At 39.7% G+C, this 15,075-nt stretch overlaps 2 long non-coding RNA genes across 8 annotated transcripts; both read left to right on the top strand.

Annotated features, from left to right (window-relative positions):
• Positions 1-5,123: 5,123 nt before the first annotated feature.
• LOC136420823 (uncharacterized) lies at positions 5,124-15,030 on the top strand. The gene is made up of 2 exons (XR_010753318.1): positions 5,124-5,285; positions 14,035-15,030. It is a non-coding gene; the product is annotated as an uncharacterized lncRNA (long non-coding RNA).
• On the top strand, positions 5,292-13,866 carry LOC136420824 (uncharacterized). 7 transcript variants are annotated; one of them, XR_010753323.1, is made up of 5 exons: positions 5,292-8,390; positions 8,541-8,723; positions 8,869-10,435; positions 10,507-12,414; positions 12,817-13,866. It is a non-coding gene; the product is annotated as an uncharacterized lncRNA (long non-coding RNA). The 7 variants fall into 7 exon arrangements; XR_010753322.1 differs by having other exon boundaries at positions 5,292-8,516; positions 8,624-8,723; XR_010753325.1 differs by having other exon boundaries at positions 5,292-8,723; positions 8,869-9,090; positions 9,129-10,435.
• Positions 15,031-15,075: the final 45 nt, after the last annotated feature.

The following is a 15,075-nucleotide window of genomic DNA, read 5'->3' as shown; positions in this document are numbered from 1 at the left end:
CAGTCCCAACTCCTTTCGAGAGAAACGAGTAGCCTGTATATGTTAGCGCTTTCAGGAGGTGATAAATTGGCACCTGTTGGTCATGAGTAAAAATCATAAAGAAGGTAAGACGCATACACATTTAACGTCCACTACCATGATACCGCCACGAATCATAATACCGCCAAAATAAAAAGCGATGAATCTAAAGAGATCCACTGTTACACCTACAGTTATGTTCGAGGTATGGGCAATTCAGGCTGTTTTAGAGCATTGGCATTCAGATATATTGTCTCTACTGTTCTTTATGGTATATTAGATTAGTTCTTTAAAATTGTCATATATTAGAAATAGATCCATGTATTTACATCTTTCCATACATCGCGCCAGTGTCAACTTTATCGTAACGTTTACTGGCCGTAGTCAAGAACGGTTATATGATAGCCGCAACTGCGGCTGTGGCGCAAAAAAAACGCCATTTTTATCGCTTCCACCCGAAATGGCCGTGAAGATCTTAATGAAACCAGTAGCTTGAAGGAATAGGTGTACTTTCTAAAAAGGAAGTTCATACCTATATGTATCACACGTAACGCAGGGTTAAATGGTCTTTAGAGATAAATTTCCCCCCCAAACAAGGGACATACAGCCGGCACGCCATATGCTTAACAGAACACGAATCTAACAGGTTTTCTATGCAGTTCGAATCACGTTGCTAAGGAATCTCCCTCTGCAGAGCAGCGGGATGAAATCACATCCGACTTTGACAGCTACGTGAAGCCTGTTTGGCGACCTTTTTATGAATGTTGCATTATGTGCACTAGACGGGAATATCATGTGGTCTCGATTTCATTCATTTTAAGAGGTTTCACAACTATTCTAGTTCGGTTCGTGCTCATATCCGTTATATTGTGAGTTTATCAATATGACAGAGTCGTTTTGAGCTACATTTTTGACGAATTTCAATTTCGGGGGAATTGCATTACGCCCTCGATTTTATCTTCAGTGACCAGTACGTCAGAATCTTTTAATATTCTAGTAGAACTCATCTGAAATTTTTTTTGTTGGAAATCTGGAAGGGTTTGTACTTCCTTGTCTACTGAGGTCACATTCTCGATTGTTTTACACCAAAATGTTGCAAGGCGTTGGTGTAGTAGATTTGAGTGTGGTCGACTTTTGACAAAAGTTGCGGTACGGAAGACGTATTGTTAAAAGAAGCCTACTGCAACTAAATGCGTGAAGACGGACAGGATTCGCCAAGGCTATCTTAGTTTTAAGGTCTGGCGTTCGCCTTGTGGAACAGACATGCGTTCTTTTTTCGAATCAAAACGACGCCTATGATAAAGTGCCTCGCGCAATTTAGCAGGAAACCCATTTTGCACTCGAAGATGATGATAAATTATATACCACCTAAAAGTACAAACTTTGGTTTATTCTACGCAGTACACCTCTTTTTGTTTTGAAATCTAAATTGGTGTAAAAACTCGAGGGAGATTTGCTCTTAAATCAACTAATTTCATGTCATACCATCAGAAGTGTACAGGTAAGAAATCGGTTCAAAAACTCTACAGCAGTAAAATGGAAAACTGGAAAATTGTAGATGCGCTGAAATATTGAATATACATAGTTGTAAGCTCAAGCAACAAGCTTTGTAGCTTTGTTGTAAGAAGCCCGTCATGGAACGTACAACTGTCTCAAAACGCCGCGCGGTTCGGTATGGTGGTAATCAGAAATTTTAACTTAAATTTTTGCGACCTCGGGTAGACTGATATTGACTTAAACCCCGGAATTCACAAACGAGGGACCCCACACACTACATTTCCTGTTGGTTTGGCGTCTACAACTGGATAAAAATAGAAAACAGAAAAAAAGAAAATACACAAAAATCGCCTAATTTCGGGTCGTATTGTTGACAAGACAACGCTAAACAATCAGTTCAGAAGCCTATAGGAGTACAAAATAAAGCTGAAATATTGTAATTAACTTTAAAAAGATACAATGTTATATAACGTTACTCCCACAACAAACTTTCTTGTTGACGCTAGGAGTGATGGAACGGACTACTTTCTCTCGCGGAAGGAAAAGAAAACTGCGTAGAACTCTCGGCATGGCGTGCCAGCTGACGTCTGCATAGATGGATTAGCTTCCAAGCTGTTGTAGGCAACTCGCAAAACAGGGCGAGATAAGATACGCCAAAAATAATTACTCAAGCAACTGGATAAGATTTTGAAACAGTCAGACGTTTCAGACAGTATCCACTGTCTTTCGTCAGTGACTAACGATAGGACTGAGAACACCAGCTTTATACCAAAACTCTGAATAGATATGTTAATGAGGTAAAGACAATTTAGGATGTCTTGAAGTAGTCTTCAAAAAGAAGATTAATTCAAGACAAAGTTTATGCCAATAGTTCAATTAGCTACTGTTGTTCTAGTACAGTAACTAAATGTTGCTTGTCCGGGGGTGGGGGGTGGGGGGCAGTGCATTATCCCAGGTGCCTGAAAGTTGAACGCGTAGACCCCCTTTCCTGTTGAGGGCGGGGTTGTACATCCTCTCATATATTGCTTCTCTAATTCCCCGTTCGAACCAGCGTTCTTCACGATCTAGGATGTCCGTGGATTCGAAATTGAATGAGTGTCCCTGGTTGTGTTTTAGATGGTGGTAAATGGCAGAGGAGTAGCGGTTAGCACTCTTTCTGCAATGTTCCTTGTACCTTTCTTTTAGTGGTCGACTTGTCTCCCCAATGTACATGTTATTGCAGTTCGGTTCCTCACATTTCAGTTTGTAGACGACATTGGCTTTGATGCCTTTTTCAGGCCTGTCTTTTGGATGGACTAGTTTCTGCCTGAGAGTTGAGTGAGGTTTGAAGTTAGTGGCAATGTTGAAGTTTTGGAAGATACGTCTGAGTTTTTCCGATACTCCTTGGACGTAGGGAATGGTAATGTTGGCCTTGTTTCTGTTGGTCAATGGTCTGCACTTGAGTGTTTTCTTAGACTGGTCAGAAGGTTTGAGGGCCTTGTTGAAGGTCCAATTTTGGTAGCCACACTTGGCTAAAGCCACACGGAGATGTCTGTGTTCTTCTGTTTTTGCTTCGTCTGAGGTAATGACATTGTCTGCTCGATGGAAGAGAGTTTTAATCACTGCTAGTTTGTGTTCCAAAGGGTGATGGGAATCAAAGGCCAGATATTGATCAGTGTGGGTCGGTTTCCTGTACACTTCGAACTGAAGGTTGCCATCCTTCTCTATGATGGTTTTGGTGTCTAAGAAGGGGAGCATGTTGTTTTGACATGACTCCTGTGTGAACTTGATGTTGTCATCTACCTGGTTAATATGGTCAAAGAAGTCATCAGCTACTCTCTTCTTTGAGAGGCATAAACCTTGTCTTGAATTAATCTTCTTTTTGAAGACTACTTCAAGACATCCTAAATTGTCTTTACCTCATTAACATATCTATTCAGAGTTTTGGTATAAAGCTGGTGTTCTCAGTCCTATCGTTAGTCACTGACGAAAGACAGTGGATACTGTCTGAAACGTCTGACTCTTTCAAAATCTTATCCAGTTGCTTGAGTAATTATTTTTGGCGTATCTTATTACCTGGATGTCTAACCTTCATCAACGTAGGGCGAGATAAGATAGGGCGAGATCGCACGAGAACCACGCGAGATCTCGCGAGGTCACATCTGAACTTCAAATGTAAATCAGTAAATGCTGGCGGCATGGCACGAACGGCGGTTTTCTATTAGGCTCCGTGGCGCGAGCCTATACCAGATGCGGTAGGTCGTGTCCCTGTGCGATCCCAGGGTATACCCACTCGCCTACCGCGTTCAGCCGGGCGCCCATGGACAGACTGGAGGAGGAAATCGACGAGCAGTTAGCTGAGGTCTCGAAACCATCGAGAGACTTCAGCTGAACGAGACCAGGATCCCCGATCGCCAGCAAGACACAAGCACACAAGCTACCCCCCCTCCCCTTCCAACAGGGCACACTCTCGCCAGAGCTCGGACAAGATGGGAGGGGGGCGGAGGAACTGCTTTCATGCCACAAGAAAATAGAGGTGCGTACCCACTCGACTATGGCTACCCGTCATTGGGCCGTTCCAAAAAATAAAAATGGATGGGGGGTTGAAGAGGCCGGATTTTGCGGATTTTGGATTATATTTCGAGGGGGGTCAAGCAAAATCTGGATTTTTATTTTGTGTGGGGTGCTAGGGTCGGTACTAAACAGGTAATCACAGTCGAGTCCATTTTTTCCAAAATTTGTCTCCCTATTAGGTTCTATAGGCTGAATGATGTGTGCATGGGCATTGTATGTACTTCTTGTATGTATGTACAAAGTTACAGACCACCAGACCCTTCTATTGGCGAGAAAATGATATTTCATGAAATTAGTCGGATGAAAATAAAGGGGGGTCAGGGCACGTGGATGAAATCAAAAGGGGGGTATTGAAATAGTCGGATCAAATGAAAAGGGGGGTGGATAATTTCCAAAATCCAGCCTCTTCAACCCCCCCTCCATTTTTATTTTTTGTAACGGCCCATTGCTTGACATCCGTGCAATCAACTATCTTTTGGCCTACTTCGCCAATGGTAACAACAACTTCAGAGCCCTGGACCACCCACACAAACCGACAGTGTCAGTCGGCTAAAGAAGTGTTACAAGGGAGCGGTCTAAACTGGATGTGATGCATCCTACCTGACTGTAGACTCTACTCTACTCTCCTCTACTCATTGTATTTTTGTTGACGTTATACTTATAGATAGATTCGTACGGTCAGGTAGGAATTTTCCAGTTCAGGCGGCTTATATTTTAACCTATGGATGTGAAATTGCCACCGTTATGTATTGCATTTCAAATAATCGAGGCTTCACAACCCTCGCAAAAATTCGGGTGGTCTACATAGCTATTCTAGTATTGGATGTTTATGTTCATAATATATTCGCAGACGTGTTTAAAGTTGAGTTGACGTCGTTAGTGCAACCCAGGAGGCCGGAAATGCCATTTGTAAGTAGGTCATATCTCATCGGGGAGGATTAAAGTCTTTTTCATAGAATCATAGAGTAGAGTTTGAATAGACGAGAGCGTTTCGGTCAGTTAGTAATTGTTATCATATCGGAATCCTTGTCAGTACGTTAATTTTCATATTGAATCATAACTCTAAAAAGTATAATTTCTCTAAATCCGTAGATCATATCGCTCCTGTACAAACCTGACGGAAACCAGACGGGATCATCAACATACAGCAAAGGCACCAGCTTAATTGGGACCAGGCGAGGTCGCGGACCCACGGGAACATGAGGCCTGGATGAATGGTAGGGGCATTACATAACTCATACTTGTTTTGTTTTCAGAAAAGAGGCACACTTCTCATTTCCTTTTCCCCACATTTTCCTAGGTGTGATATTGAAATCTAAGCTGTTTTTGTTTTTTCCATTTTGGACCAAGGATGTTAGATAGACTATATAACGTAACCTCCTTGTTCGGACTTAACACTGTTGCACTTCACTATAAGTCGAAACAAGAAGGCTTGTCTTTTTTTTGTAGATGAGAAATGAAGGTATTGTTTTTGGTATGTGTTTTTGTTCCCAGATAATTTGCCCATTCTCCATTAACGTGTGCAATAGGGGTTAAAAATGGTAAAAAGTTCTTCAAAAGGCTTACTTAACCTCTTAACTTCCTACCACTACGGTTTACTGTCCCAGACAAGTTTGTTTTGTAATGTAAGGTGCTAGGACTATCCCATTTCGAGATATTGGCCTGTTCACGTTGAGATGTTACTTTTATTTCCATGATATAAAAATCCACACAGATGACGTTTTCTACATAACTTAGTCTTAATTCATGAGTAAAAACTTTTTTCTGACCTGTGTACAGAGAATGAATGTCATTGGTGCATTTCCTATAGCTTCATTACGAACGTGCCCATGTTCAGAAGGACAGGTTTCAGGCTAATTAGCAGACTTGTGGACATCAAGTGACCCATTTTGATGTTAGCTATGGCAACTGTACCATCATCTATACTAGTAAGGGGATTTATAAAAACTTCCCATGGAGTATTAAGTAATTTTACAGTGCCTTACAGGCCAGGCTATGACGCATAAGGACAGAATACAGAGGAGACAATTCCTTACAGTAATAATCGGTAAAATCAGGCCATCAAACATATCTTTGTGGTTCTAACAAGTTAACAAATGTCATTGAAAGCACTTTTGGAAGCAGACTTCTAGCTTGAAACACAAATTTATCATGATGTATCACTACTGCATTCCAACTCCACGGGTGTCCTGCAGTACTTCCTGTCGTGTGTATAAATGCATCCCGACATCTCTGCCCAGATGTGGCCTGCCAGATATCTGCAGTCCAGACATCTAGAAAAACCTGTGTATAATTTGGGCCATAGGCTGACATTTGGCTTCACTATGTCCGATACCAGCTATTGTTTCTATTTGGAGCTGTAATAATTTGGTACACAGGTATTTTGGTGTGACATCAATTGCACACATTAAAGGAGGATGGGTGAATTGTGGTTAGCATAACTTTGAACCTCTGGATGGATTGTAACAATATTTGGTATGTAGGTAGGTGTTGGAAAGGTAAAGGTCAAGAATGATTTCTGGCATGTGACCTGGGTACTACTAGGGCAGGCCGTAACCATGAAACTTATTACCTTTACCAAGACTATTATATAGTTTCAGAATGCCTGGATTGATTGTCTTAATATCTGTCTTGTCCTCAAAATGATTAGATTTTTGTCCCCATTGTGTCTTTCTATTAAGGTACTGCAGCAGAGCCAACAGTTTTTATTGTCGCTTATTATCAACATGCTGTGATCATGGTTTTTTGATTTTACAATAGCTGTGTAAGTGGATTGCATTTAGGTTCTGGCCGCCCAGCATCATTTCTTGAGCTATTGTTTATTCTAATCTACAGGTTTACATAATAATGCCACTACACAGAAAATAGTGTACCAACATTGTCCAGTATCATGTCATTATGTCCCATCACTTATCACTAGAATAACTTAAGGAAATAATCTTTGGCTTTGTACAAGTAAAAACTAACATGATACTGTGTCTAGTTAGGTGAGAATGTGCGTTTTACATGTGAGACGAATTATGTGTGTGTGGTTTGTGTTTTACATGTGAGACGAGCTGTGTGTGTGTGGTTTGTGTTTTACAGATAAGACGAGCTGTGTGTGTGGTTTGTGTTTTACAGGTGAGACGAGCTGTGTTTGTGGTTTGTGTTTTTCAGGTGAGACGAGCTGTGTGTGTGGTTTGTGTTTTCCAGGTAAGACGAGCTGTGTGTGTGGTTTGTGTTTTGCAGGTGAGACGAGCTGTGTGTGTGGTTTGTGTTTTACAGACCCTAACAATTTAGTATTTAAGTCTAGTTAAGATGAGTTAAGTTAAGTTAAGTTTAGATCTAAACAAGTAAGTTTAAGTCTAGTTAAGATAAGTTAGGTTAGGCCCTAACAGTTAAGTATTTAAGTCTAGTTAAGTTAAGTTAAGTTAAGTTAGAACCTAACAAGTAAGTTGTAGTCTAGTTAAGATAAGTTAGGTTAGGCCCTAACAGTTAAGTATTTAAGTCTAGTTAAGTTAAGTTAAGTTAAGTTAAGTTAGAACCTAACAAGTAAGTTGTAGTCTAGTTAAGATAGGTTAGACCCTAACAATTAAGTATTTAAGTCTAGTTAAGTTAAGTTAAGTAATGTTAAGTTGAGTTAGAACCTAACAAGTAAGTTTAAGTCTAGTTAAGATAAGTTAGGTAAGGCCCTAACAATTAAGTATTTAAGTCTAGGTTAGTTAAGTTAAGTTAAGTTAGAACCTAACAAGTAAGTTGTAGTCTAGTTAAGATAGGTTAGACCCTAACAATTAAGTATTTAAGTCTAGTTAAGATAAGTTAAGTAAAGTTAAGTTTAGTTAGAACCTAACAAGTAAGTTTAAGTCTAGTTAAGATCAGTTAGGTAAGGCCCTAACAATTAAGTATTTAAGTCTAGTTAAGTTAAGTTAGAACTTAACAAGTAAGTTTAAGTAATAGTTAGGATAAGTAAGGTTAGGCCCTCACAATGTAGTATTTAAGTCTAGTTAAGTTAAGTTAAGTTAGAACCTAACAAGTAAGTTTAAGTAATAGTTAAGATAAGTTAGGTTAGGCCCTAATAATTAAGTATTTAAGTCTAATTAAGATAAGTTAGGTTAGGCCCTAACAATTTAGTACTTAAGTCTAATTAATATAAGTTAAGTTCTAACCTGTCTGTGTGTGGTTTGTGTTTTACAGGCGGACGAGATGTGTTTGTGGTTTGTGCTTTGTGTTTAACAGGTGGACGAGCTATGTGTGTGTGGTTTGTGTTTTACAGGTGAATGAGCTGTGTGTGTGGTTTGTGTTTTACAGGTGAATGAGCTGTGTGTGTGGTTTGTGTTTTACAGGTAAGACGAGCTGTGTGTGTGTGGTTTGTGTTTTACAGGTGAGACGAGCTGTGTGTGTGTGGTTTGTGTTTTACAGGTGAGACGAGCTGTGTGTTTGTGGTTTGTGTTTTACAGGTGAGACGAGCTGTGTGTGTGGTTTGTGTTTTACAGGTGAGACGAGCTGTGTGTGTGGTTTGTGTTTTACATGTGAGACGAGCTGTGTGTGTATGGTTTGTGTTTTACAGGTGAATGAGCTGTGTGTGTGGTTTGTGTTTTACAGGTGAGACGAGCTGTGTGTGTGGGTTGTGTTTTACAGGTGAGACAAGTTATGTGTGTGTGGTTTGTGTTTTACAGGTGGACGAGCTGTGTGTGTGGTTTGTGTTTTACAGGTAAGACGAGCTGTGTGTGTGGTTTGTGTTTTACAGGTGAGACGAGCTGTGTGTTTGTGGTTTGTGTTTTTCAGGTGAGACGTGCTGTGTTTGTGGGTTGTGTTTTCCAGGTGAGACGAGCTGTGTGTTTGTGGTTTGTGTTTTACAGGTGAGACGAGCTTTGTGTTTTTGGTTTGTGTTTTACAAGTGAGACGAGCTGTGTGTGTGGTTTGTGTTTTACAGGTGAGACGAGCTGTGTGTGTGGTTTGTGTTTTACAGGTGAGACGAGCTGTGTGTGTGGTTTGTGTTTTTCACGTGAGACGAGCTGTGTGTTTGTGGTTTGTGTTTTACAGGTAAGACGAGCTGTGTGTGTGTGGTTTGTGTTTTACAGGTAAGACGAGCTGTGTGTGTGGTTTGTGTTTTACAGGTGAGACGAGCTGTGTTTGTGGTTTGTGTTTTTCAGGTGAGAGGTGCTGTGTTTGTGGTTTGTGTTTTCCAGGTGAGACGAGCTGTGTGTTTGGTTTGTGTTTTACAGGTGAGACGAGCTGTGTGTGTGGGTTGTCTAGTTAAGATAAGTTAGGTAAGGCCCTAACAATTAAGTATTTAAGTCTAGTTAAATTAAGTATTTAAGTCTAGTTAAGATAAGTTAAGTAAAGTTAAGTTTAGTTAGAACCTAACAAATAAGTTAAAGTCTAGTTAAGATAAGTTAGGTAAGGCCCTAACAATTAAGTATTTAAGTCTAGTTAAGTTAAGTTAAGTATTTAAGTCTAGTTAAGATAAGTTAAGTAAAGTTAAGTTTAGTTAGAACCTAACAAGTAAGTTAAAGTCTAGTTAAGATAAGTTAGGTAAGGCCCTAACAATTAAGTATTTAAGTCTAGTTAAGTTAAGTTAAGTTAAGTTAGAACCTAACAAGTAAGTTTAAGTAATAGTTAGGATAAGTAAGGTTAGGCCCTAACAATTTAGTATTTAAGTCTAGTTAAGATAAGTTAAGATAAGTTAAGTTAGAAGCTAACAAGTAAGTTTAAGTCTAGTTAAGATAAGTTAGGTTAGGCCCTAATAATTAAGTATTTAAGTCTAATTAAGATAAGTTAGGTTAGGCCCTAACAATTTAGTACTTAAGTCTAGTTAAGATAAGTTAAGTTAAGTTCTAACCTGTCTGTGTGTGGTTTGTGTTTTACAGGCAGACGAGATGTGTTTGTGGTTTGTGCTTTGTGTTTAACAGGTGGACGAGCTATGTGTGTGTGGTTTGTGTTTTACAGGTGGACGAGCTATGTGTGTGTGGTTTGTGTTTTACAGGTGGACGAGCTGTGTGTGTGTGGTTTGTGTTTTACAGGTGAATGAGCTGTGTGTGTGGTTTGTGTTTTACAGGTGAATGAGCTGTGTGTGTGTGGTTTGTGTTTTACAGGTGAGACGAGCTGTGTGTGTGTGGTTTGTGTTTTACAGGTGGATGAGCTGTGTGTGTGGTTTGTGTTTTACAGGTGAATGAGCTGTGTGTGTGTGGTTTGTGTTTTACAGGTAAGACGAGCTGTGTGTGTGTGGTTTGTGTTTTACAGGTGGATGAGCTGTGTGTGTGGTTTGTGTTTTACAGGTGAATGAGCTGTGTGTGTGTGGTTTGTGTTTTACAGGTGAGACGAGCTGTGTGTGTGTGGTTTGTGTTTTACAGGTGGATGAGCTGTGTGTGTGGTTTGTGTTTTACAGGTGAATGAGCTGTGTGTGTGGTTTGTGTTTTACAGGTAAGACGAGCTGTGTGTGTGGTTTGTGTTTTACAGGTGAGACGAGTTATGTGTGTGTGGTTTGTGTTTTACAGGTGAGACGAGCTGTGTGTTTGGTTTGTGTTTTACAGGTGAGACGAGCTGTGTGTGTGGGTTGTCTAGTTAAGATAAGTTAGGTAAGGCCCTAACAATTAAGTATTTAAGTCTAGTTAAGTTAAGTATTTAAGTCTAGTTAAGATAAGTTAAGTAAAGTTAAGTTTAGTTAGAACCTAACAAGTAAGTTAAAGTCTAGTTAAGATAAGTTAGGTAAGGCCCTAACAATTAAGTATTTAAGTCTAGTTAAGTTAAGTTAAGTTAAGTTAGAACCTAACAAGTAAGTTTAAGTAATAGTTAGGATAAGTAAGGTTAGGCCCTAACAATTTAGTATTTAAGTCTAGTTAAGATAAGTTAAGATAAGTTAAGTTAGAAGCTAACAAGTAAGTTTAAGTCTAGTTAAGATAAGTTAGGTTAGGCCCTAATAATTAAGTATTTAAGTCTAATTAAGATAAGTTAGGTTAGGCCCTAACAATTTAGTACTTAAGTCTAGTTAAGATAAGTTAAGTTAAGTTCTAACCTGTCTGTGTGTGGTTTGTGTTTTACAGGCAGACGAGATGTGTTTGTGGTTTGTGCTTTGTGTTTAACAGGTGGACGAGCTATGTGTGTGTGGTTTGTGTTTTACAGGTGGACGAGCTATGTGTGTGTGGTTTGTGTTTTACAGGTGGACGAGCTATGTGTGTGTGGTTTGTGTTTTACAGGTGGACGAGCTGTGTGTGTGTGGTTTGTGTTTTACAGGTGAATGAGCTGTGTGTGTGGTTTGTGTTTTACAGGTGAATGAGCTGTGTGTGTGTGGTTTGTGTTTTACAGGTGAGACGAGCTGTGTGTGTGTGGTTTGTGTTTTACAGGTGGATGAGCTGTGTGTGTGGTTTGTGTTTTACAGGTGAGACGAGTTATGTGTGTGTGGTTTGTGTTTTACAGGTGAGACGAGCTGTGTGTTTGGTTTGTGTTTTACAGGTGAGACGAGCTGTGTGTGTGGGTTGTCTAGTTAAGATACGTTAGGTAAGGCCCTAACAATTAAGTATTTAAGTCTAGTTAAGTTAAGTATTTAAGTCTAGTTAAGATAAGTTAAGTAAAGTTAAGTTTAGTTAGAACCTAACAAGTAAGTTAAAGTCTAGTTAAGATAAGTTAGGTAAGGCCCTAACAATTAAGTATTTAAGTCTAGTTAAGTTAAGTTAAGTTAAGTTAGAACCTAACAAGTAAGTTTAAGTAATAGTTAGGATAAGTAAGGTTAGGCCCTAACAATTTAGTATTTAAGTCTAGTTAAGATAAGTTAAGATAAGTTAAGTTAGAAGCTAACAAGTAAGTTTAAGTCTAGTTAAGATAAGTTAGGTTAGGCCCTAATAATTAAGTATTTAAGTCTAATTAAGATAAGTTAGGTTAGGCCCTAACAATTTAGTACTTAAGTCTAGTTAAGATAAGTTAAGTTAAGTTCTAACCTGTCTGTGTGTGGTTTGTGTTTTACAGGCAGACGAGATGTGTTTGTGGTTTGTGCTTTGTGTTTAACAGGTGGACGAGCTATGTGTGTGTGGTTTGTGTTTTACAGGTGGACGAGCTATGTGTGTGTGGTTTGTGTTTTACAGGTGGACGAGCTGTGTGTGTGTGGTTTGTGTTTTACAGGTGAATGAGCTGTGTGTGTGTGGTTTGTGTTTTACAGGTGAATGAGCTGTGTGTGTGGTTTGTGTTTTACAGGTGAATGAGCTGTGTGTGTGGTTTGTGTTTTACAGGTGAATGAGCTGTGTGTGTGGTTTGTGTTTTACAGGTGAGACGAGCTGTGTGTGTGGGTTGTGTTTTACAGGTGAGACAAGTTATGTGTGTGTGGTTTGTGTTTTACAGGTGAGACGAGCTGTGTGTGTGGGTTGTGTTTTACAGGTGAGACGAGCTATGTGTGTGTGGTTTGTGTTTTACAGGTGAGACGAGCTGTGTGTGTGGTTTGTGTTTTACATGTGAGACGAGCTGTGTGTGTGTGGTTTGTGTTTTACAGGTGAATGAGCTGTGTGTGTGGTTTGTGTTTTACAGGTGAGACAAGCTGTGTGTGTGGTTTGTGTTTTACAGGTGGACGAGCTGTGTGTGTGTGGTTTGTGTTTTACAGGTGGACGAGCTGTGTGTGTGTGGTTTGTGTTTTACAGGTGAATGAGCTGTGTGTGTGTGGTTTGTGTTTTACAGGTGAATGAGCTGTGTGTGTGGTTTGTGTTTTACATGTGAGACGAGCTGTGTGTGTGTGGTTTGTGTTTTACAGGTGAATGAGCTGTGTGTGTGGTTTGTGTTTTACAGGTGAGACGAGCTGTGTGTGTGGGTTGTGTTTTACAGGTGAGACAAGTTATGTGTGTGTGGTTTGTGTTTTACAGGTGAGACGAGCTGTGTGTGTGGGTTGTGTTTTACAGGTGAGACAAGTTATGTGTGTGTGGTTTGTGTTTTACAGGTGAGACGAGCTGTGTGTGTGGTTTGTGTTTTACAGGTGAGACGAGCTGTGTGTGTGGTTTGTGTTTTACAGGTAAGACGAGCTGTGTGTGTGGTTTGTGTTTTACAGGTGAGACGAGTTATGTGTGTGTGGTTTGTGTTTTACAGGTGAGACGAGCTGTGTGTGTGGTTTGTGTTTTACAGGTGAGACGAGTTATGTGTGTGTGGTTTGTGTTTTACAGGTGAGACGAGCTGTGTGTGTGGGTTGTGTTTTACAGGTGAGACGAGTTATGTGTGTGTGGTTTGTGTTTTACAGGTGAGACGAGCTGTGTGTTTGTGGTTTGTGTTTTACAGGTGAGACGAGTTATGTGTGTGTGGTTTGTGTTTTACAGGTGAGACGAGCTGTGTGTGTGGGTTGTGTTTTACAGGTGAGACAAGTTATGTGTGTGTGGTTTGTGTTTTACAGGTGAGACGAGCTGTGTGTGTGGTTTGTGTTTTACAGGTGAGACGAGTTGTGTGTGTGGGTTGTGTTTTACAGGTGAGACAAGTTATGTGTGTGTGGTTTGTGTTTTACAGGTGAGACGAGCTGTGTGTTTGTGGTTTGTGTTTTACAGGTGAGACGAGTTATGTGTGTGTGGTTTGTGTTTTACAGGTAAGATGAGCTGTGTGTGTGGTTTGTGTTTTACAGGTGGACGAGCTATATGTGTGGTTTGTGTTTTACAGGTGAGACAAGTTATGTGTGTGTGGTTTGTGTTTTACAGGTGAGACGAGCTGTGTTTGTGCTTTGTGTTTTACAGGTGAGACGAGCTGTGTGTGTGGTTTGTGTTTTACAGGTGGACGAGGTGTGTGTGTGGTTTGTGTTTTACAGGTGAGACAAGTTATGTGTGTGTGGTTTGTGTTTTTACAGGCCTTATATGCTGAGTACAGTATGTGCATAACTGTTGTTGACTAAGACAAAGATGTAAGAAAAGATAGCACAAGCTAACAAGTAATTGCTGGTGATGGGACATGATGAACTTGATCACCATTTGTTGTGACATGGACAACCTTTGTACGCTGTTTACTGCCCCTGTTTTTATTTTTTATTTTCAGGGAAAAGGTATTTAGAATTGCGGCATTCAAGAGGATGAAGAGGCCTTGAAGACCACATGGACACCTGAACCTGCTGCTCACACTTGCCTTCTAACAAGAAAACTGGTCAATAGGAGAAGAATCTCGTCAATCAGTCAATGTAGCAAGTCTTTATCATTTCAATTACTTGCTGAGCCAGGAAAATCACTGAACATCAATTTCTTTACAAACAATTACAAACCAAAAAAGTGCTAGTGTGTTGATGTTGTACGTTATTTCATTTAGCTGCAATAAAGTTACATGCTATCACATAATGTAGTACTTTGCTGTGTGAGACTTTCTATGCAAGTCAAACTTATGGAGTAATCAAAGTTTGAAGGCTGTTGTTTGTGGATTGGCCTTTTTAGTTAAAAACGACATGTCAAAATTTTGAACCATTAGCTTCTTCTGAACTGCCATGTGATGAATTTGTTGGTACAATACACATCCAAGTACCTTATTGACAAACACATATGTTTATAAATGGTTAACAACGTCATATTCCAATAGATCTCAAATTACAAACTTATTTGTCAAATTGCAGTTTACAAACAGATGTAGCGAATAATAACATAGATATTTAACTCCTTAACTGTTATATATACCCTTGTGTTATTGACAATTTGTGCGAGGCTGACCCAGTCCAGTGGACAGAAATGTACCAGATCCTCTTACAAAAGGTGAAGAAATTAGATATCTCGGTGTAGTATAAAAATTACATACATGTAGTAACTATACACAGCAGACTTGTTGGATCACAATCACTGTTTGAATGGGTAACATTCTGTAATTCTTGTTTCTTTCACTGTAACTTAATGTTAACTGTTTTCACGGCCACCTGTGTACCGTGAACTTATCATCACCGTGAAAATTGTTATCTTCGCCCAGTACTAGTTATCTAATATATTATTCCTTCACACATCCGTTCTGTAAATCACTTACCGCCACTGTGAATTAAAAGTTCAGTGAAAATTTCAATTTTCCTTTCTCTTCCTTATCATTGAAAGCTGACACACATTATCA

This window comes from Branchiostoma lanceolatum, chromosome 15 (genome assembly GCF_035083965.1).
Source record: "Branchiostoma lanceolatum isolate klBraLanc5 chromosome 15, klBraLanc5.hap2, whole genome shotgun sequence".
Taxonomy (NCBI): Eukaryota; Metazoa; Chordata; class Leptocardii; order Amphioxiformes; family Branchiostomatidae; genus Branchiostoma; species Branchiostoma lanceolatum.
This window is presented reverse-complemented; position numbering and strand designations above follow the sequence as displayed.